Below are 22,834 nucleotides of genomic sequence, written 5' to 3' on the forward strand. Positions count from 1 at the left end.
CCTATTTCCACCGCCGCAACCTTCTGTACCCGTGAGATTCCATCTTGAGGCCTTTTCCGGTGCTCTGCTGGAGGGGGAATCGATCACGGAGGGCTTCTACATCAACACCATAGCCTCTCCGATGATGTGTGAGTAGTTTACCACAGACCTTCGGTTCCATAGTTATTAGCTAGATGGCTTCTTCTCTCTCTTTGGATCTCAATACAAAGTTCTCCTCGATTCTCTTGGAGATCTATTCGATGTAATACTTTTTGCGGTGTGTTTGTCCAGACCCAATGAATTGTGGGTTTATGATCAAGATTATCTATAAACAATATTTGGTTCTTCTCTGAACTCTTATATGTATGATTTGATATCTTTGCAAGTCTCTTCGAATTATCAGTTTGGTTTGGCCTACTAGATTGATCTTTCTTGCAATGGGAGAAGTGCTTAGCTTTGGGTTCAATCATGTTGTGTACTTTCCCAGTGACAGTAGGGGCAGCAAGGCACGTATTGTATTGTTGCCATCGAGGATAAAAAGATGGGGTTTATATCATATTGCTTGAGTTTATCCTTCTACATCATGTCATCTTGCTTAATGCGTTACTCTGTTCTTATGAACTTAATACTCTAGATGCATGCTGGATAGCGGTCGATGTGCGGAGTAATAGTAGTAGATGCAGAATCGTTTCGGTCTACTTGTCACGGACGTGATGCCTATATACATGATCATGCCTAGATATTCTCATAACTATGCGCTTTTCTATAAATTGCTCGACGGTAATTTGTTCACCCACCGTAGAATTTGCTATCTTGAGAGAAGCCACTAGTGAAACCTATGGCCCCCGGGTCTATCTTCCATCATATTAATCTTCCGCTTGCGTGCTATTTTTTGTCGCTGTTTATTTTGCAATCTTTACTTTTCAATCTATACAACAAAAACGCCTTGGTACCTTGGTTCTCCTACTGGATTGATACCTTGGTTCTCAAAAACTGAGGGAAATACTTACGCTACTTTGTTGCATCACCCTTTCCTCTTCAAGGGAAAACCAACGCATGCTCAAGAGGTAGCATTTACCCACCGATATACATACCCTCGCCGCCCTGAGTTTCTTAGATGACGCCTGTGAGATGCCCCCTTTCCCAGAGATCCCCATTCCCACCCCCCTCCCCCACTCCAGAGCGTCGCTGCATAAGCCATGCTTCCAAGGGAGCTCGAGGAGCGAATGGCCTAAAAGAGCTTTACCGCGGCCTCTTCGCCTGATATCGGCGAGGTGGTCGCTGAGGAAGATGACGATGATGATAGGACCTGGATTGAGCCTTTCAATCAGTGGGCTAGAGTATTCTGGCATGTCGCGGACGCCGGCTACGACATCAAGGTCGTCGACACCGATGGCTTGACACGGGTTATGTCATAGGCTAAGTTGCCCACCCCCAACCCTTCGGGTTTGACAGCCGTCGATCTCATCGATGGCCCTGCCGCTGATCTCCTGCAGCTCGTTATGAACAATTTTCCATCCTTCATCGCCATGGAGCCCCTTTTGTCATTTCTGAAGGACACATTCTACGACACTGGCCTGGGATCCTCAGCTGGCAAGTCAGACCTCATCGACGGCGGCCACGAGGAGGAGCCAATATGTGACAAGTGAGGAAACCCATGATTTGTTTTCTCGAACCCCTTTTGTAGTGAGAACCTATCTAGTATTTATTGCTATATTAGGTTGTTTGCATTATGCCTTGTTTATTTCTACGGTTTATGGTTGTTCGGTTATTTGTAGTTAGCATATGTCCAATTTCAATTGCCATATTTGGTTGTTCGTAGTATGCCTTGTTTATTCAGCTATTAACAATGCGATATTCTATATGTGCTAGTATGAACTATGCAGTTCAATTTCATCAATACAAAATTTAACAATAGCTCTATGAGTGACTATATTTGGTTGCTGTTAAGCATGTTGTACTCTCTCCATATCTTTTTAGTTCGCATATAAGATTTGTCTAAAGTCAAGCCTCTTAAAGTTTGACTAACTTTATAGAACAAAGTACAAACATTCACAATATGAAATAAATATCAGTACATGTGTCATGACTTAAATTTTCATATTGTATAAATTTAGCATGCTAGATGTTGATATTTTTTCATATAAATAAGGTCAAACTTTATGAAGTTTGACTTCAGACAATTCTTATATGCAGAGTAAACAGGACCGGAGGGGGTATTGAACACGCCTTTCCATTTGACTTAACAATGGCACTGTTTGGATACTCTAACTTAGCAAGAGGTTAAAGTTAGTTTCTAGCTCATGACAGTTAAAAGGGAGAGAGAGAGAGATTGGTGGAATAGTTGATTGTATTGCTTGAGCCTCGTGGGCATATATATAGGAGTACATGGTCATCTTGGAGTACAAGTCAAGGTAGAATAGATCCTACGCTATCCTACGTTTCCTAAATAACAATGATAACAATGACTAACCCTAAACTAACTCTAGCCAAAGAGGTGTTTGGATGACAGTGTTAGATTGACAATAAATGCACTAGGAAAACTAGCCCCAATCAGCACCTCTTGGGTGGGATAGTTGTTTTGGGCGGGTTTGACGCAACTAGCTCAAACCAGCCCTCATGTTTGGATACTTTAGGGCTATTTGAGCCCAAACTAGCTCAAACTAACTCTAGCCCATGGATCCAAATAGGGCCAATAACTAGTGTACTTAGACCTGCACAATACAAGTTTGAATGACTACGTTTGCTTGTTTTTAAATATTAGGCATGTTGCAGTTAATAACACACCTTTCCACTTCTTGTTTTTAAATATTAGGTTTTTAACAATTTGGTCTTTCACATGTAGGTCCTGCTGTCAGAGGTTTTGACCCACTGTTTGACCATTTTTGCATATGTGGAAATGAGTTGTCCATTAATATCAGTCAAGTCAAGACACTCAGAAAGATTGTTACGATAAAGAAATTAGCAACAAAAAACAAGATTTTTGTCTACACAATGAAGAAGACATCAGTTCACTACGGGATGGTACTAACTGTTATTCCTTGTCTTTTTAATCCCTTTGCACCATTTCAAATCTGGAGAAGATATTTATGCATATCCTTGTTTTCAGGTCTTTCCAAAGCAGTTCACTAATGATTACCTCTCAAACAACCGTATGGTCAGGAGGCGAGGAAGGTTTTCATACAACACCCATGGTTCAATATTGAAGTGTTCTTGAAGAGGACGAAGGATGGACGGTCAATCATCCACAGGCACTGGCTAAAGTTGCAAAGACCTTCAACATCAATGAAGGCTCAATATTCGCCTTCTGCTTCAGCAGTTTTGCAGATGAGATTCATTTGTCTATGTTCCATCTATAATGCTAATTTTGAAAGTTTGTAGATGTTGCATGTGAAACTTGGTGCTGGTGCAGTTGTGTAATGGGGTAGCTGAGTGCTGAAGCTATATGATGTTGTACTCTGATATATTTCAATTATGAAAGCTTGCTTCCTTACTATGGAAATGAAATATATTGTATGCTTAATATGAAATGTCAATTATATTAATAAATGGATTATTAATAATAGGGCAATTAGCCTGCTAATTGGATTTTTCTATTGCAAACGGTTATTGAGGAAACACCGTGGGCGATGACCTCGGGCAACGCACACAGTTTCTAGGAATAAACTGTGTTGGATCAATGAACAATCACACACGACATCGTCTTGAAAACTATTTGCGTTAGGCCACCTTGCGCAAACGATTACCACGTAAAAAGTCTGTGTGATGGACAACCATTGCCACACAGTTTCTTCTACGCACCGTGTGTGATGCATTCTATAACACAAACGATATATAAAAGGTCTGTGTGATGGACAACCTTTGCCACACAGTTTCTTCTACGCACCGTGTGTGATGCATTCTATAACGCAAATAATAAAAATTTTAATATCATGTGCAATGGCAACGCTATCACAAACGATTTAATGGAGAAAATTGTATGTGATGTACCTGTGAACGGAAACGTTTTCCTTGAAGTGACTGTGTGAGATGTATATGTGAACGGAAACGTACTTCTTGGATTAACTGTGTGGGATGTACATACTAACGGAAACGTATTCTTTAGATTGATTGTGTGGAATGTACATACGAGCGGAAACGTTTAGCGGGGACTGACTGTGTGGGATGTACTTATGATGGGAAACAATTTCGCCTGTATATTTGTATTTTTTAGCACTATTGTACGTATAACCATATTTGAGCGCTGGCCGGTCGCACACGACCTCATTTTGCCGAGCCTGTGTGCCAGGAGGGCATATCTCCGACGGTTTCTGGGTCGTGTGGGAAGGACCCCCCCTATCGCAGTCACTCACTTGGCGACGGTTCCGAACGTCGTCGTGGAAAGGGGTTAAAAACTGTTTGTATAGCACCTCGTTGTACCAGTGACTATGCGCTTTTCTATCCATTGCCCAACAGTAATTGTTCACCCACCGTATGCTATGTGCTTGAGAGACAAGCCTCTAGTGAAAACTATGACCCCTGAGTAATCATATATAAAATCCAAAAATACCTTGCTATAATTTTTTATTTCTTTTATTTTGTTTTGCAATTTACTTTACTATCTATCACTATCAGAATTAATCCTTGAAAGTAATGAGTTGAAGGGGATTGACAACCCTCTTGCTCGCGTTGGGTGCAAGTATTTTTCTTTTGTGTGTAGGTACTGTTTCACGAGGCTTTGTGTGATTCTCCTACTGGATTGATACCTTGGTTCTCACTGAGGGAAATACTTATATCTACTGTGCTGCATCTCCTCTCGTGTTCGGGGGAAATCCAACGCAGCTCACAAGTAACATCTCACTTGCATGGCTGCGGGAGGTGCTCACGCACGACCGTAGAGTTACACACTCTTGTCGGCATAGTCGCACATGCATGGTCAAGAAGTTGCACACTTTCATCGGCATAGTCACACATGTGTGGCCGCAGAGTTGCACACTCTGGTATGCATAGTCACATAGTCGCACACGCAAGACCGAGGAGTTGCACACTCTCATCAGTATAATCGCACATGTGTGGACATGGAGGTACATACTCTCGTCAGCATAATCGCACACGTACTGCTGCGGCAGGTGCTCACGCACGGACGTGGATCATTTGCACACTCTCGATGGCATAGTCGCATATGCGTAGCCACGGAGTTGCACAATATCTTGCGCATAGCCACACATAAATTTCTATGGGAGGTGCTCACACCCGGCTGCGGAGTTGCACACTCTCATTCGCATAGTTGCATACGCAATGTTGCGAGAGTTGCACATTCACAATGGGGTAGTTACTCACGCGCACACCCTGGCCGGCATAGTTGCTCACACACGGACTGCGGGTTGGCACACTCTTGTAGAATAGTCCCTCATGCGCGGCAATGGGGGTTGCACACGCGCGGCGACTACCAGGCAGTTGGCCAGGGTAGTTAGCCGGGGCAGCAGAGGAAATTGCACATTTCACTATTAAGGAATAGTATGGGGTGGTGCCACCAGTGAAAATGACATGTTCATGATTGGAGGGAAAAGTTGCACATCGACGGCTTAACTGTTGCACCAAACGGAGACGAAATTGCACACAAAAAAGTTTGTCGACACATACCCATGCGGAATCTAGTTTCGAAGAGCACGTCGCGAGGGTTCCAACGGTGAAAACGGATCTTAATTTCAACGCACGATTTAAAAATCATGACTTTTTAGAAAATAGAAAACTCGACTTAAATGCGTTCACAACTGTTCACATGGATACTTTTGTAATACTTTTCGGTTTACGTGGTACTTTTTCTAATATATAGATTAGAATTTTTTATCTATACCAAATAATAAAGGGACTATTGCTTTTGGCGGTACATTATTGAAATTGCCCCCAAAGTTATAAAATATTATTCATCGATGCCACCTATAAGTGATAAAAAAATGTTTCACACAGGGGAATCCCGGCCTGAGCCTACCCATGCAGTATGAACCTCCTATATTGCGCTCTGCGCGCTGGGAGAAGACACAATGCACCTGTTTAGGCCGGCTCACCTGCTTTTTAAGTTTTATTTTTTCTTGTTTGTTTTCCTTTTCATCTTTCTTTTTCTACTTTAAATAATTTGGGACTTCCAATTTTCCAAAAATTAAAAAAATGAGAATTTGAACTAAAATGTTAAATAATTCATTAATGTTTGTGGATTCAGAAAATGTTTGCGATTTTTAAATATAACTCCGTGTATTAGGAAACGTTAATGAAATTGAACAAAGTTTTGCCAATTCAAAAAAATTCATGAATTGAAAAATACCCTAAAACTTCAAAAACTTTTCATGACTTACAAAATAGTTGTTGATTCATAAAATGTTCGCTTATTCACAAAATGTTCGTGAATTTAAAATTTTGTTTCACCAATTTAAAAAATGTTCGTTGATTCTACAGATGTTTGCATATTCAAGATAAATGTTTAAAAACTGTTCAATTTTTGGAAAAATATTATAAAATTCATGAATTAAAAAAATGTTCATGATAGCAGAAAATGTTTGAAAATCTATAAAAATATTCATGAATTTGAAAAAATTCATGATTTCAGATATGTTCTGGAGTTTTAAAAAAATTAAGATTTTGAAAATTGTTCACGATTTCACGAAAGTAAGAGTGATAGTGTATCTCGGCGATGCAACAAAATATGGACATGGCCATTGAAAATTGTGATTTTGTTTTCTCCCATTACAACCCACGGGCCGTTTGCTAGTACCAATTAAAGGGGAGGAATTATTATCCTTTATAGATTAGGGGACCAAAAAATTTCCATTTTAGACTGGCCACTCGGGACGGCTAGCGAGCAACCGACCTCCGGCTAGACATGGAAATCTTACAGTTTTGTTTTGGAATTTATTCATTCCAAAAGGAGTCATGTGCACCAAAAGAAATGAAAGTCCACAACCCAATCTCTAGTCTAAAGAGAACGATCACTCCCTCACCCACCCGATTTCTCGGCACATTAATGGGCCCTGCAGCACCACGCTCTGGGCCGACCCATTCTATATTACTCCCTGTTTTCGAAAACGTCAGAAAATGCTGGCACGAGGGGTCGAAACCGCAACCTCTTGGTTGCAACGCTACGCTGGAACCACCAGGCCACCATCGCGCAAGTGTAAGTATTGTTCGTTTTTCTTCTTTTATTATTTAGTCCGGTTTATTCCTTTTCTTATTTTCTCATTCTTTTCGTGTTCCTTAATGCATGGGTTTCTAAAATTCGTGAAACTTTTCTCTATATTTATGAAGTTTTTCTTTAAATTCATGAAATTTTTTCAAATTCGAATTTTTTTCAAATTTGATGAATTTGTAAAAATTCGCTGAACTTTTTCCAATTCGATGAACAATTTTTCAAATTTGATGGACTTTTCTCAATCCCGATGAACTTTTTTTGAAATTTAGTGAACCTTTTTTCAAATTCGATGAACTTTTTTTCAAATTTGGTGAACTTTTTCCAAGTTCGATGAACTTTTTAAAAATCCAATCAACTTTTTTTTAAAATGGATGAACTTTTTCTCAAAATTGAAGATTATTTTTCAAATTTGATGAACTTTTTCAAATTTGTGGATTTTTTTAAATCCATGAGCTTATTTCAATTCCAATGAACTTTTTTTCCAAATTTATAACCTTTTTAAAAAAAATAATGAACTTTTTTTTAAAGATGGATGAACGCTTTTCCGAAGTGATGAAACTTTTTTCGAATCGATGAACTTTCTTCAAATTCAATGAACTTTTTTCAAAATTGGTGAACTTTTTAAAAAACCAATGAACTGTTTTTTTAAATTGGTAGGCTTTTCTTTTTCGAAATTTGATGATCTGTTTTTCATAAAAAATTTACTAGCGCTTAGCTGCTCTGGTGGTTAGCAAAACACTTTGCCACTTGTTGTGGCTTGGCGCGAGTTCGAGTCCAGGTACACGCACCTTTCTGCATGTTTTTCGTGAGACATTTTTACTATGCTGCGTGTCCGCCATGGGCCGGCCCATGAGATAGGGTGGGTGTGGGCGCCAGCTACCGTTCGGGCACTTAAGGCGCCGAACAGGAATCGTTTCCCTCAAGTTAGGGTTCTTCTTCCTCCTGGAAGCGATTTTTCGCCGCCGTCGAGAGTTTTATGCCCCTGCCGTCGATCAACCCCAGTAGACTAGTTCAGAGCGACTACGAGGCGGTCCTGGATCGCCGCTCGATCTTGGTCAGTTGCTGGGGCACAAGAGTCTAGGGTTCCACCACCCGAAATCCGATCTGCATCTCTTTCGGGTTAGTGATATCGATGAATTCGTTGGGGCCTCTGGGTCCGGTGAAGTTGATGATATGCAATAGATGATGGCTGAGTTGGGACTGCGAGAGGACAACCTGGACGACGTAGTGTTTGCCAAAGAGGATGCGTCGCCGGAGGCGGTCAGGTGGATAGCTCTGGCAAGGGTGAACACACCAAAGACATACAGTCAAACTTGGTTTTACAGGAACATGGGAGCGGCGTGGGACATTGAAGGAAATATGCCCTAGAGGCAATAATAAAGTTGTTAATTTCCTTATATCATGATAAATGTTTATTATTCATGCTAGAATTGTATTAACCGGAAACTTAGTACATGTGTGAATACATAGATAAACATAGTGTCCCTAATATGCCTCTACTAGACTAGCTCGTTAATCAAAGATGGTTAAGTTTCCTAACCATAGACATGTATTGTCATTTGATGAACGGGATCACATCATTAGAGAATGATGTGATGGACAAGAACCATCCGTTAGCTTAGCACTATGATCGTTTAGTTTATTGCTATTGCTTTCTTCATGACTTATACATGTTCCTATGACTATGAGATTATGCAACTCCCGAATACCGGAGGAACACTTTGTGTGCTATCAAACATCACAACGTAACTGGGTGATTATAAAGATAATCTACAGGTGTCTCCGATGGTGTTTGTTGAGTTGGCATAGATCGAGATTAGGATTTGTCACTCCGATTGTCGGAGAGATGGCCCTCTCGGTAATGCACATCACTATAAGCCTTGCAAGAAATGTGACTAATGAGCTAGTCATGGGATGATGCATTACGGAACGAGTAAAGAGACTTGCCGGTAACGATATTGAACTAGGTATGATGATACCGACGATCGAATCTCGGACAAGTAACATACCGATGACAAAGGGAACAACGTATGTTGTTATGCGGTTTGACCGATAAAGATCTTCGTAGAATATGTAGGAATCAATATGAGCATCCAGGTTCCACTATTGGTTATTGACCGGAGATGAGTCTCGGTTATGTCTACATAGTTCTCCAACCCGTAGGGTCCGCACGCTTAACGTTCGATGACGATATGTATTATGAGTTTTGTGATTTGATGTACCGAAGGTTGTTCGGAGTCCCGGATGTGATCACAGACATGACGAGGAGTCTCGAAATGGTCGAGACATAAAGAATGGTATATTGGACGATGTTATTCGGACACCGGATAAGTTCTGGGGGTCACCGGATAAATATCGGAGTGCCGGAAGGGTTATCGGAACTACCGGAGAAGTAATGGGCTTTATTGGGCCTAGGGGAGAGAGAGACGGGTAGCCAAGGGCTGGCCGCGCCCCCTCCCCATGGGCCTAGTCCGAATTGGACTAGGGGGAGGGGCGGTGGCCCCTCCTTCCTTCTCTTTCCCCTCTCCCTCCTTCTTCTCCTAGTTGGACTAGGAAAGGGGGGATCCAACTCCTACTTGGAGTAGGATTGCCCCCCTTGGGCGCGCCCTATGAGGGTCGGCCGGCCTCCCCCTTGCTCCTTTATATACGGGGGCAGGCGGCACCCCATAGACACACAAGTTGATTCTTAGCCGTGTGCGGTGCCCCCCTCCACAGATTTCCATCTCGGCCATATTGTCGTAGTGCTTAGGCGAAGCCTTGTGTCGCTAACTTCATCATCACCGTCACAACGCCGTCGTGCTGATGAAACTCTCCCTCGGCCTCAGCTGGATCTAGAGTTCGTGGGACGTCACCGAGCTGAACGTGTGCAGATCGAGGAGGTGTCGTGCGTTCGGTACTTGATTAGTTGGATGGCGAAGACGTTCGACTACATCAACCGTGTTACTTAACGCTTCCGCTTTCGGTCTACGAGGGTACATGGACACACTCTCCCCGCTCGTTGCTATGCTTCTCCTAGATAGATCTTGCGTGATCGTAGGAATTTTTTTGAAATACTACGTTCCCCAACAGTGGCATCCGAGCTAGGTCTATGCTTAGATGTTATATGCACGAGTAGAACACAAAGAATTGTGGGCGATAATAGTCATACTGCTTACCAGCATGTCATACTTTGATTCGGCGGTATTGTTGGATGAAGCGGCCCAAAACGACATTACATGACAGCGTTCATGAGACTGGTTCTACCGCCGTGCTTTGCACATAGGTGGCTACTGGGTGTCTGTTTCTCCAACTTTAGTTGAATCGAGTGTGACTACGCCTGGTCCTTGTTGAAGGTTAAAATAGCAAACTTGACGAAAAATCGTTGTGGTTTTGATGCGTAGGTAAGAACGGTTCTTGCTAGAAGCCCGTAGCAGCCACGTAAAACTTGCAACAACAAAATAGAGGACGTCTAACTTGTTTTTGCAGGGCTTGCTGTGATGTGATATGGTCAAGACTTGATGATATATAAATTGTTGTATGAGATGGTCATCTTTTGTAACAGTTATCGGCAACTCGCATGAGCCATATGGTTGTCTCTTTATTGCATGAAATGCAATCGCCATGTAATTGCTTTACTTTATCACTAGGCGGTAGCGATAGTTGTAGAAGCAATATTTGGTGAGACGACAACGATGCTACGATGGAGATCAAGGTGTCAAGCCAGTGATGATGGTGATCATGACGGTGCTTTGGAGATGGAGATCAAAGGCACAAGATGATGATGGCCATATCATATCACTTATTTGATTGCATGCGATGTTTATCTTTTTATGCATCTTATTTTGCTTAGTACGGCGGTAGCATTATAAGATGATCTCTCACTAAATTTCAAGGTATAAGTGTTCTCCCTAAGTATGCACCGTTGCAACAGTTCTTCGTGCTGAGACACCATGTCGGGGAAACGACACCTATGGGATCACTGGGATCCCTTCTACGGTTGGCGGGCGCGGTGTTGTGCAAAGAGCGGGTCTGGTGGTCAGGACAAGGATCGTTTACCTATGTTCGGGCCGAGGACGCGTAATACCCTAGTCCTGCTTTGGTGTATGTATTTGAGTGTTCTTGAGTTCTTGAGCTAGCTATGGTGCATGTGTAGCCCAAAAGATCCGAATCCTTCTCCTGGACGCCTCAGGCCTCCTTTTATAGACAAAAGGGGTTGCCACAGTGGCACACAGGAGGTGGAAAGGTGTACAGTGGATGAGTCTATCCTCTGGCACCGTCGGACAAACACATTTAATGAGATGCCGACGTGCCCCTATTGCTTTATCACGGATGGCAAGGAAGCTCGTCCCAGCTGTCGCCGCCTCGCCTGGCTCCGGCACGCATCCGAGCTGATGAGACGTTGCAGCGCCACGTTGGCTGGCTGCTGGGATGGCGTAGTGGTGGAGTCTTCACGAAGATTTGCATGCCACCACGCAGGTGCTAGCTGAGTCGGCGTAGAGGCCGCATGCTGCCACGCAGGTGCCTGCCCAGCTGGTTGAGCTAGCAGCTGTATGGGAGCGGCGGTGTAGTCTTGGCAGATATGGGCCTGGCCGCGGCCCCACTGACGTCCTCGGCAAGGGTCTTGCCGGGGCACCGGCAAGGGCCTTGCCGTGGCACCGTGGTCATCCCCGGCAAGGATCTTGCCGGGGGTCTCGTGGATTTCCTCGGCAAGGATCTTGCCGAGGATCGTCGTCTTCTGGTCCTCATCAGATCCTGTGTATTTATGATCTTCACAAAGATCTGCATGCCGCCATGGAGGCGCCTCCCGAGTCTTGGTTCCAATGTGGTTTGATGGCGTTGGAGCCCTCGGCTCAAGGGTGGCGCGCTCCGCTGGCATCGGGCAAGTTGCCTCGGCAAGGCCCAGCCGCAGCGGCAAGGGTCGGGAGCCCACCTCGCCCTTCTGCTCTTTGTGGTCCTTGGCCTTGGCGTTGCTCTGGTTGTCTTGTGCCTCCAGCTTCCCTCCTCTGCCCTACTTAGTGTGGCCATGGGCGCGGCTCTGACTGCGCGTGCACAAGTAAAGGGGTAAAAAGGAGAGCCCCTACTTTTGTACACCAACAGGAGCCCATGGGCCTGGGCCACACATAAGCGCAACGCGTTGTTGGGCCAGGCCCAGAACGGTGTGCGGGTAGGCGGGGTGGATTTTTACTACAGTAATTTCTTCACTCGCTTGCGCTTCCTCACGACCCGCATTGAATGCGCGTCGTGGAGGGTCGTGCGTGACGTGGGGGGCATGCGTGGGGCGGCCGTTGCCCTATGCGTCACATCATGGTAAATGGTAACGGGGGGCCCGCGCCTTCCCCATAAAAAGGAGAAACCGCGAGCGCGACGCCCATTTACCCTCCGTGTCTTCCCCAATCTCGGAACCGCCGTCCCTTTCCTCTGCCTCCTCGAGTTCTCGCTTTCGCTCGCCGCTGCCGCATCCTCGCTGTTCTTCATCCCTCACCTCTCGCAACCGCCATGGCACCCAAAACCAGCAAAGGCAAGGGAGTGGCCAAGGATGCCGGGGGGAAGGAGCCGCCGGAGAGCGAGTTGGCGGCGCGGCGGACGCAGCTCTCCTACTTCCCCTCGACGGTCGACGCGGTCCACCTCCAGGACTACTTCAAGCCCCTGTGAGGGTGCAAGACGGGGGGAGACGACGGGGCATCCGGCCACGCGTATCATCCCTGCTGATTTCGCCGAGGCTGGCCCGAATCGGTACCCATTCTTTTTCGATTACTTTTCCTGCGGCCTCTGCCCCCCTTTCTCCGATTTCTTCAATGATGTCATGCACACATACGGCTTCCACCTTCTGGATTTCACTCCAAATGCCGTGATGTGCATGGCTCTTTTCGCCCATCTCTGTGAGGGCTTCGCCGGAGTGCTCCCCAATACGGCGCTCTTCCGCCACTACTTTTATCCTTGGATCCGAAAGGGAGGCACCATCTCCGGTTGTGTCACCTGGATCCCAAGGACCCAGGAGAAAGGGACATACCCGGAGGGCGCTCAGAAGGAGAGGTGGGAGGAGTGGCGGAGCCGGTGGTGCTGGATTGAGGAGGAGGACCCACAGGAATTTTGCCGGGTTCGCCAGGCGCCGCCGGTTCGCAGAAATGACTGGGGCGATGTCGACGCCCAGGATGAGAAGCTCAAGGTCGCCACTACCAGGATACATCGCCTCACCATTGCGGGGCTCACCCTGTAGATGATTGGGGCGGACTTCATCCGCCGCCGAATCGCTCCACTGCACAACCAGGGGAGGCCGGCCTGGCTTTTCGGGAACGCGACTAACATCATGAGGCTTCGCCCCGGTTTGAATCACAACTTCACGGTGATGGTGCACGCCCACTTCTGCCAGCGGCTCTTTCAGCTCGACATGAACCGCGACGGCAAGGCCGAGAGGTCCGGCAAAGCTGTGAAGGCCGGCAAGGTCGCCAAGGGGCCTTGTTTGGGTTGCCGGCAGGGGTGGTCCCGCTCAGCAATAACTCACGCAGAACCGACATCATCGCCATGATGCCGGACTTCAACGCGCACGGCCTCGTCCCAAATTGGGCCGAGCCGCCGGCGGATCAGGTGCAGGAGTTCTTCGATACCTTGGTGGAGAGGTACGTCCACGACGAGCCGCTGCTCGTCCAGGACACCACCCAGGCAGAATTGGACTATATCGCCGCCAGGGCGGCAGAGGCGGAGCTTGCCAAGGAGGCCGGCAGCGCTGACGGCATGGAGGACGAGGCCACAGCGGCCGTGGAGGAGAGGGAGCTCGCCCAGTGGGCAGAATCCGCTGGGGAGGCTAGCAGTGCCGGCACTGGGGCCCCTCTCATTGAAGATGTGGTCGACGAGTCGTCGGAGGAGGAGGTCGAGGTTGTCGACCCTCCGGCCACGGGGAGAGGGCGAGTCCTGCGGCGGGCCAGTTCTGGCGAGCCGGTCCGGCCTGGCAGGGCTGTGCAACCGCAGCAAGCCCAGGAGGCGTCCGTGCGCCAGACGAGGGCCGCAGCGGTGAGGAAGGTGAAGGCTGCGGTGGCGAAGAAGAAGGTGACGGCCTGTTCTTTGTCCAAGCGTCCTTGGACTCCATCTGCTTCCCCTCCCCCCGCAGATGATGACACGGAGGTCGTCTTTGATTTTGGGTCTCTCAGCCCAAGGAGGAAGAGGAAGGCAGCGGAAGAGGAGGTGGAGGATGAGTAAGTATCCTGCCTTTTTGTCATCTCCATCCTCTTAGACCGCGCCGCTTTTCTTGATTTGTTTTCATCTTCGCAGGGATGCGGAGACGCTAGCCCAGAGGGTGAAGAGGGCCAGGGCCTCGACGGGCACTTCGAGTACGCTGCTGGTGGTGGTGAGTAGCCCAGACAGCAGCCCCCGGCGCAGCCCCCAGCGTAAGTTCACCACTCCCCCCCCCCTCAACGTGTGCTGGGGTGCGATCCCTTGGCGCTGACCTTGCCGTGGTTGCAGGAGGAGAACGACAGCAGGAGGAGCCACTGAGGGCCACCCCCAACACGCCGCCCCCCTCAACCACGCCGCCCCGAGGGGCGTCCCCGGCAAGGGCGCCAAGCACCGATCCTATGCGCACGGAGGAGGAGGAGGCGAACCCGTGTGCTGGTGGCTCTGTCCCGATGCCAGATGTTGGCGGGGGAGGGGCTACTTCTTCCAAGCCTGGCACGGGTAAGTCACCTACCTCCCGCCCCTTCTCCTTTTCCTTCTTTTTGAATCTTGGTCTTGGCTTTGCCTTATCCCCTTCTCGGTATCCAGATCCTTCCTCAGCGGACCCGGAAGACATAGACACCGTCATCGAGGAGGTCAGCAAGGACGCCGCGGCCGAGGCCCACAGGATCGCCGCAGAGGAGGCCGCCAAGGGCGCTGCTGAGGATGCCGCCAAAGGGCCGACCGGGGAGATCGACAAGTGTCGGTGTCAAAACCGGCGGATCTCGGGTAGGGGGTCCCGAACTGTGCGTCTAAGGTCGATGGTAACAGGAGACAGAGGACATGATGTTTACCCAGGTTCGGGCCCTCTCTATGGAGGTAATACCCTACTTCCTGCTTGATTGATCTTGATGAATATGAGTATTACAAGAGTTGATCTACCACGAGATCGTAATGGCTAAACCCTAGAAGTCTAGCCTGTATGACTATGGTAATGAAAAGTCCTCCGGTTTATATAGACACCGGGAGGATCTAGGGTTACACAGGGTCGGTTACAAAGGAAAAGAATCTACATATTCAGTCGCCAAGCTTGCCCTCCACGCCAAGGAGAGTCCCATCCGGACACGGGTACAGTCTTCGATCTTCGTATCTTCATAGCCCATCAGTCCGGCCCATGGCTAACAGGCCGGACGCCCGAGGACCCCTTAGTCCAGGACTCCCTCAGTAACCCCTGAACCTGGCTTCAATGACGAGGAGTCCGGCGCGCAGATTTGTCTTCGGCATTGCAAGGCGGGTTCCCATTTCCGAACTCCAAGATAGTCTCCGGACGTGATGATTGTATCCGGACCTGCAACACACACCGCACACAACCGCAGAGAGAATACAATATTCAACGGGTCCAATAAGCTGATGATATCATATCTGTCCGGTCGTAATTTCGGACCGTTGTTTTGCCTACGACCCCACGTTCCGAAACGTGGTTGTCATTGACACGTCTTATCCAAGTAGAGATCGTGTCCCCTTATCAAGGGATTCTTTTGTTGATACGAACGTGGGTAACCCAACCATCCTCAGGGTACAACCCCTTGGGAATAGGCAAATTTAGAGGCCCGGGAGGAGGCGTTCGATATTCTCGGCCTTTACAAAGGGGCATAGACCCGCCCTTCCTCTCCACGCTTGCTTCTTCCTCGACTCTTACTACCCCGAGTTCCAACACCTAGGTTTCACCCTCCGTAAGCCTTAGTCATGTCCGGATCCAGCCGTCAAGGCCGGTGGGTGGCTTCTTCTGTCACAGAGGAGGATGTCGCAAAGCTTCGGGCGGCAAGATTTCTGACCGCAGAAATTCTCCATTGGCTTCCTGCGGAGGGGCAGGTTATCCCTACCCCTAGATCCGGCGAGAGGGTCGTGTTCGTTTCCCACTTCCTCCAAGGATTAGGGTTCGCCCTCAATCCCTTCGTCCGGGGGCTCATGTTCTATTACGGATTAGATTTTCACGATCTCGCCCCGAACTCCGTTCTTCTCACCTCGGTGTTTATCGTCACGTGCGAAGCCTTCCTCCGAACTCCCCCGCACTTCGGCTTGTGGCTCAGGACCTTCAATGTGAAACCGCAAATGATAGAGGGGGAGCAGGAGGAATGCGGTGGTGCCTTAGTGAGAAAGCTTGCCAACGCTGTCTGGCTAAAAGGATCTTTCAAAGAGTCTTCCGACTTATGGCAGCAGGAGTGGTTTTATATCACCGAGCCCCGCGGCTCCAAGTGGGCAGCTGCGCCTGCGTTTCGATCCAGCCCTCCAATCCAGCTTGCATCATGGATTAATAAGGGGTTGGACTGGGGATTAGTTGACGAGGTGCGGACTCTGCAAAGTCGCATCCGAAGCCTTATTGAGAAGGACATCACTATTGTCAACATTATTCAGGTAATGTTGGTCCGCCAGACCCTGCCGTGCCAGCGACGGCCTCTCCATCTGTGGGAGTTAAACCCAGAAGGGCCACGGACTCTGCAGCACTTCTTTGGCACTACACACGAAGGAATGTGGAAATTATTCTTCGGGAGGCAAAAACAATGGTCGGATACTACCGAAGATACTGGCCTAGACTGTAACCATCCGGACACCCCGGTAAGTACTTGTCCGCCGAACACCTCATAATCAGATATTCTGTGGTAAGACACTGAGCAAACCATCTTCTTCCAGGGCTGGATAAAGAAAGCGGAACGGATTAGGTGTCCGGCTCCTCTTCCTGAAGACTCAGCGAACTCCTTGTTAACAAGGATGCTGGCACCGGCACCGCATTAGGCGCCGGCAGGGGAGGGCAATATGGAGAGTGAGAAGACTCGGGGTGACCTTCGTTTCGGAGGTAAATTAGATACTGAGTCTGGAGAAATCGACAGTTCCTCGCCCGAAGACAAAGGCGAAAGAGAAGCCAGTATCCCTTCTCCCTTCAGGAAGAAAAGGGCCGCCTCCGAAGATGGGAGGGGCGGTCTCCTAAGAGAGGCAAGATGCCACCGTCGAGCGGCTTGGGATCGAAAGGCGACGCCAGTGACCAGCTCTTTCATGAGGACAAGCCCTCAACCAAACCGTAAGTGAACCCAGGTTACTTTGATAGCATCCCGCTCCTTTCCTGTTATCGAAGAGTTACGTAACGTGCCTATGTATTTTTACAGTCCAGCACAGAGTTTTTCTGGGCAATCCTCTTCTTCGGGAGATCTCCTCCCAGAAATGATGGAAAGCGAGACGCCTCCCCCGACCTCCTCGCCTAATAAGGCGGACGACTCCGAAGTGTCATCTCGGAGGGTTATTCTTGATCAGCAAGCAGTGCGGGGGATGAAGGAGGCAATACTCGAAGGTGGACCTCCAATCGTTCGGGATTCGGGTGCCAATAATGAAGGCCCCGGACTGTCCAGTTTTCAACCAACGATGATTCTGGAGATGGGTGAACGGGTTCCTTCAAAGGATGGTCGTGCTCCTTCGGCGGCTTTCGGAGACCCGGCGACGCCGGATATCTTGAGGGACATGCTGCCAAAAGCATCTGTCTCGGAAGAACAGCGTACCTTAATGGGTACAGTGGTTGAGAAGATTCTGTCCGCGAAGGGCGGATTGAATGAAGCCTTCATGAGCCTGCTAAGAGGCTTTGAGGTTTGTAATGTAATGTTTTCAACTATATTTTGTTTGCAAAGATGCACCTGTGTATAGGTAGTAGCCCCTGAGACTTTGGTTGGCTTCCCACGGGAGGCGAACGGAGGATCAAGAAGAAATATTCAAGGACTAACCTGATTAACTGGAACACAGGCTGCTTCCCCCCCCCTGGCTGCTTCCCAGACTACGGATATTGTCGAGCTGCAGCGGAAGCTTGATGTGGCAGGGGATGATATTGCATTAATCAATATGCGTCTTGACGAGTCGCAAGGTATGTATTTGGGGCAGTCCCTTCGCATACATTTTTATGATATAAGCATGACGTTGAAAGTTATATACTGGAATATGCATGACTGCAGATGGTGCTGCCGCCGTTGAAACTCTTTGGGTGGAGCTGGCCCGGGCCAAGGAGCAGGCCCGGTTTAGTAACGCGGCTACCAAAAAGGCATCGGCTGAGTTAAAAGCCGAACAAGCTGCTCGGCGCCAAGACGAGGAGAAGATATCCACGATGGCGCTCGAATTAAAAAAGGCTGCTAGCCGCTATGATTTACTTGAGAAGGAAAATGAAGCCAAAACGGCTGATCTTGACAAGGCCTTGCAAGAGGCGAGAGAAGCGTGTTCTGAATCCAGAGCGGCCCGTGAGGAGATCCGGCAAGTTGGGGAGATTGCGGCCGGTAAGCCCTTTTTGCTACAGACTAAGTTCGGCGATCCGAACTATGCTCAGCTTAACCAAGTGTGGAGTTCTCCGGACGAGTTTTTAGACTTGCCGAAGAGTTCTTCTGATGCGGCGCAGTTTTACCAAGCGTGAGAAGGGTATGCAACGAAGAAGCTTTTCTGGTCGCAATTTGGCGCATCGAAGCGCCCTCTGTTGCTGAATGAACAGATGTCCCAGTGGGCCGAGCTTCATAGGATATTCAGCGCTGCCATGAAGAACGTCATAATCCGGCTATGGCCGACTGAGCCTGTTCCGAATAGCTACTTCGGCTTGGTGCAGCGGCTCGTTGATGCGGTGCCGCGTATCGACGCTGTGAAGCGGTCGTCGTGCATTGAGGCTGCACGGATGGCCTTTGCCCATGTCAAGACATTCTGGGGGAAGATGAAGGCCATCGATGTTGCGGCGAAGAGTCCACCCAAGGGCAAGGATCGTCACGCACTGGAGTATTATCTTGAAGACGTCTTAGAGGCCGCCCGCTTAATAGAGGGCCAATGCTCGAAAGACATAATGTTCGAGTGAGGTGTATGGGAATTGTAAAAGACAATTTTATAGTTAATCTATTTTTATGTTTTGCTCGGAAGCTTGTGTTCCTCCTGTGCGGCCGTTTTAATATAATCTGAAAGTTTTCCAGTCGTCGGCTTCAGCCCCCTTGTAGGAAGTACGGGGGCGTTCGGAAAAGCATTTAATCACTATTGACCCAACGTCTTGGTCCGTGAAGGAGGTGATAATGCGGCGAACCAGGCAATCAGACTATAGGGCGTTAACACTTTCACTTAACCATAGGAGTTTTATAGGGGCTACGATATAGCCCCTGGCATGCGTACGACTTATTTCGATATGGTGCGTTACATATATGACCTGAAAAAACGGTCCTTCGTGTGACCCGGAGGGAATCGCGACAGATTTCGGTAAGTCATCGAGTGGTTGACCAGCTCTCGCAACATCATGACAGTCGGTTTTTGGCTTTCTCTACTGAGGTGCTTGAACAGATGACCCGGAAGCACAATCGCAGTAGTTCTCCCTTTACTACCCTAGCCGATAGAGCGGAATGTAAGGTAGCAAGCACAGGAGCCAGGCAACCCAACCATTGACCCAAGACATGATTCGAACCTGATGCATATAAGGCCAAACTCGTGACGCCGAAGTACGCTTATAAAGTTGTTCGGACTTTGTTGGCGACTCATTTGTTCCCATACCGAGCCCCTGGCAGGTTGTGCCGAGGTATGGCTGTAAAGCAGCTATAGGGGCCGAATTCGTTTGAAAAAGAAATGAATGATTAATGCGGATTATATTTACTGGGACCTGAGCGATATGCCAATGATTACTTTATATATATAAAGACTCCAACCCCGGCTATTTGTCATGCCCGAGGTCGAAGGCGGAGGAAAAAGGAACATTACAGGCTCGAAATAAAGAGTGCGGTCTACAAAAAGTTATTTTGGACCTCCTGCCGCACGTCTGCGCCGCCTGTCCTCGGCGAGGGGAGTCCTTAACGGAAGTAGCCCCTTAGGTGAACGTACGGATCCGAACTCCGACAGAGTCAGTTGTAAATGTTTGTCCTTTGCGTCACCTGTTTTTAAGAGATAATGAAAAAAAAGAAAAAAAGAAACTAGATAAAAAATGTTACAGGAATGCTTGCAGGCTTGTCCGTATTGTGCTTCCGTCAATGCCCATGGTATCTTGAGTGCGTAGTGATGTATGCGCGGTACCAATTTTGCAAGTATATGAGGTGGGCAGCAGAAGCCGGACTGCTATTTCCGCTTCGGGGTTGATCGCTCCGCAGGGGGAAATGGCTTCTGACCCCCGGTATTTGGTTGGTGAACCCCTCCGTCGTCCCTATCGCCTGGCGGCCTCCTCCCCTTGTGTTCGGCGTTGAGCTTGCCGGCCTGCTTGAAGACCCAACAGTTTCTGTTGGTATGGTTAGCTGGCTTATCGGGTTGGCCGTGAATCTGGCAGGGTCGATCCAGTATCCTGTCTAGGTTGGATGGTCCCTCTCGTTTCGCCTTGAATGGCTTCTTCCGTTGACCGAGTTTGGGATTGCTGAATCCGACGTTGACCGTTGTGTCGCGTGATCTTTCATTATCATTGCGACTGTTGTGTTTGCTTCGCCGTGGCTTGCCATTGCCGTCTCGGATTTCGGAAGTGCCCGAGTCGCCGGCGCTGCTGCTTCTACGAGTGAGCCAGCTGTCTTCTCCCGTGCAAAAGCGGGTCATTAGAGTGGTAAGGGCTTTCATGGATTTAGGTCCTTCTTGACCGAGGTGGCGTGCTAGCCATTCATCCCGGACACTGTGTTTGAAGGCCGCAAGGGCTTCCGCGTTTGGATAGTCGACGATTTGGTTCTTTTTAACTAAGAACCTAGTCCAGAGTTTCCTGGCCGACTCTCCGGGCTGTTGGACAATGTGACTTAGGTCATCGGCATCCGGTGGCCGGACATATGTTCCTTGGAAGCTGTCGCGGAAGGCGCCTTCCAAATCTTCCCAGCTGCCAATAGAATTTTCTGGCAGACTGTTTAACCAGTACTGAGCTGGTCCTTTGAGTTTTAGTGGTAGGTATTTGATGGCATGAAGGTCATCTCCGCGGGCCATGTGGATATGGATGAGGAAGTCCTCGATCCATACCGCGGGATCCGTTGTTCCGTCGTATGATTCAATCTTCATCGGTTTGAACACGTCTGGGAATTCATGCTCCATTACTTCGTCTGTGAAGCAAAGAGGGTGTGCGGCGCCTCTATGTTGGGCCACACTGTGACGTACCTCCGATGGAGTCCATTTGCGGTTTTTGGCCCGGGCGTGGCTAGGTTTGTCACGTCCGGATAGGTAGCTGTCGTCGCGTGTCGAGGCATGTCCTCGCGATCCATAGATCGATCTTGTGTGTCCTGCTCTGCTGTCCAAGTCCTGTCAAAGGTCGTATGTACAACCCCGAGCTGTTTTATTCTTTCCTTTACGGCAAGGCAGGGCAATCTGGTGTTCGGCTTGAGTTGCCGCTTTATCCGGCCCAAGTTGTGATCGGCCTGCCGCATTGTGCGATGATGGTATGGGCTCCAGCGCCTCGTCATCAAACTGAGGTAGCAATCTACGCTTCGGGTAGCTTTTGGCTGGGCCACTAAGGCCGTATTCTTCGGCGGCCAGGACTTCGGTCCATCTATCATTGAGCAGATCTTGGTTCGCTTGGAGCTGTAGCTACTTCTTTCTCAGGCTTCTTGCAGTTGCTATTAGCCGGCGTTTGAAGCGCTCCTGCTCGAGGGGTTCCTCGGGCACGGTAAAATCCTCGTTGTCCAGGCTTTCCTCTTTCGCGGAGAGCGGAAGATAGTTACTGTCCTCCGAGTCTTCGTGTACGGCCTGTTCATCCTGTTCGGAGGTTGCTCCAATAGGGTCTTCATTGTCTTCGGCATCATCCGGAGTATTGTTTTCTCCGGTGCCCGTGTTGTTGTCCTTTGTACGATGTGACTTAGAGCGGCATCGCTGACGCCGGCGACTGAGCTTTGTCTCAGGAGGTTTGTCTTCAACTGGATCCTATTTGTCATCGTTGTTAGTTTCTTTAGACGTATCCACCATGTGTACGTTGTAGGAAGAAGTGGCCATCCATCGCCCAATGCATGGGGGGTTTTGGCCCTGCTCCTCGTCGGCATTATCGTCCGTACTGACGATGTCTTCGGAGCCGTAATCAAGCATGCCGGTTAAGTCCTCGACAGTGGCTATGGAGTGGGTGGCGGGTGGGAAGCAAAATTCCCCATCATCAGCCCTTAGTTCGAACCGTACATAGTTCGGCTGTGAGTCCCCCGCCAAGGACAAGTTCTTTAATGAGTTTAGCACATCGCCCAGGGGCGAGTGCTGGAAGATGTCTGCGGCGCTGAACTCAAAGGTCAATAAGAGATCAAGTTCAGTATCCGTGGACTCACATGGTTCAAAACTTATACCCGGAGAAGAGTCCAGAGTTCCGGTGACACGAGTATTGTGTGAGGTTAAGTCAATGTGCGGCTCCAGTGCCGGGGAGTTTGTGGCCTCCGTGGTGGGGTCGAGCCTCCGATCCTGGGATGCCGCAGTGTGCTCTGGATCTAAGGCCAGAGGGGTCACAGGAGCTATCTCCTGGATGTGGTCTGACGACAGATTTAGGTCATGTTCGTCAAGGTGACCAGGAGCGGTCGCCGCGGTCTCGAATCTGGTGAAGATCAAATCTCCACGGATGTCCGCAACGTAATTCAAGCTTCCAAATCTGACTTG

This window comes from Aegilops tauschii, chromosome 4 (genome assembly GCF_002575655.3).
Source record: "Aegilops tauschii subsp. strangulata cultivar AL8/78 chromosome 4, Aet v6.0, whole genome shotgun sequence".
Lineage (NCBI taxonomy): Eukaryota > Viridiplantae > Streptophyta > Magnoliopsida > Poales > Poaceae > Aegilops > Aegilops tauschii.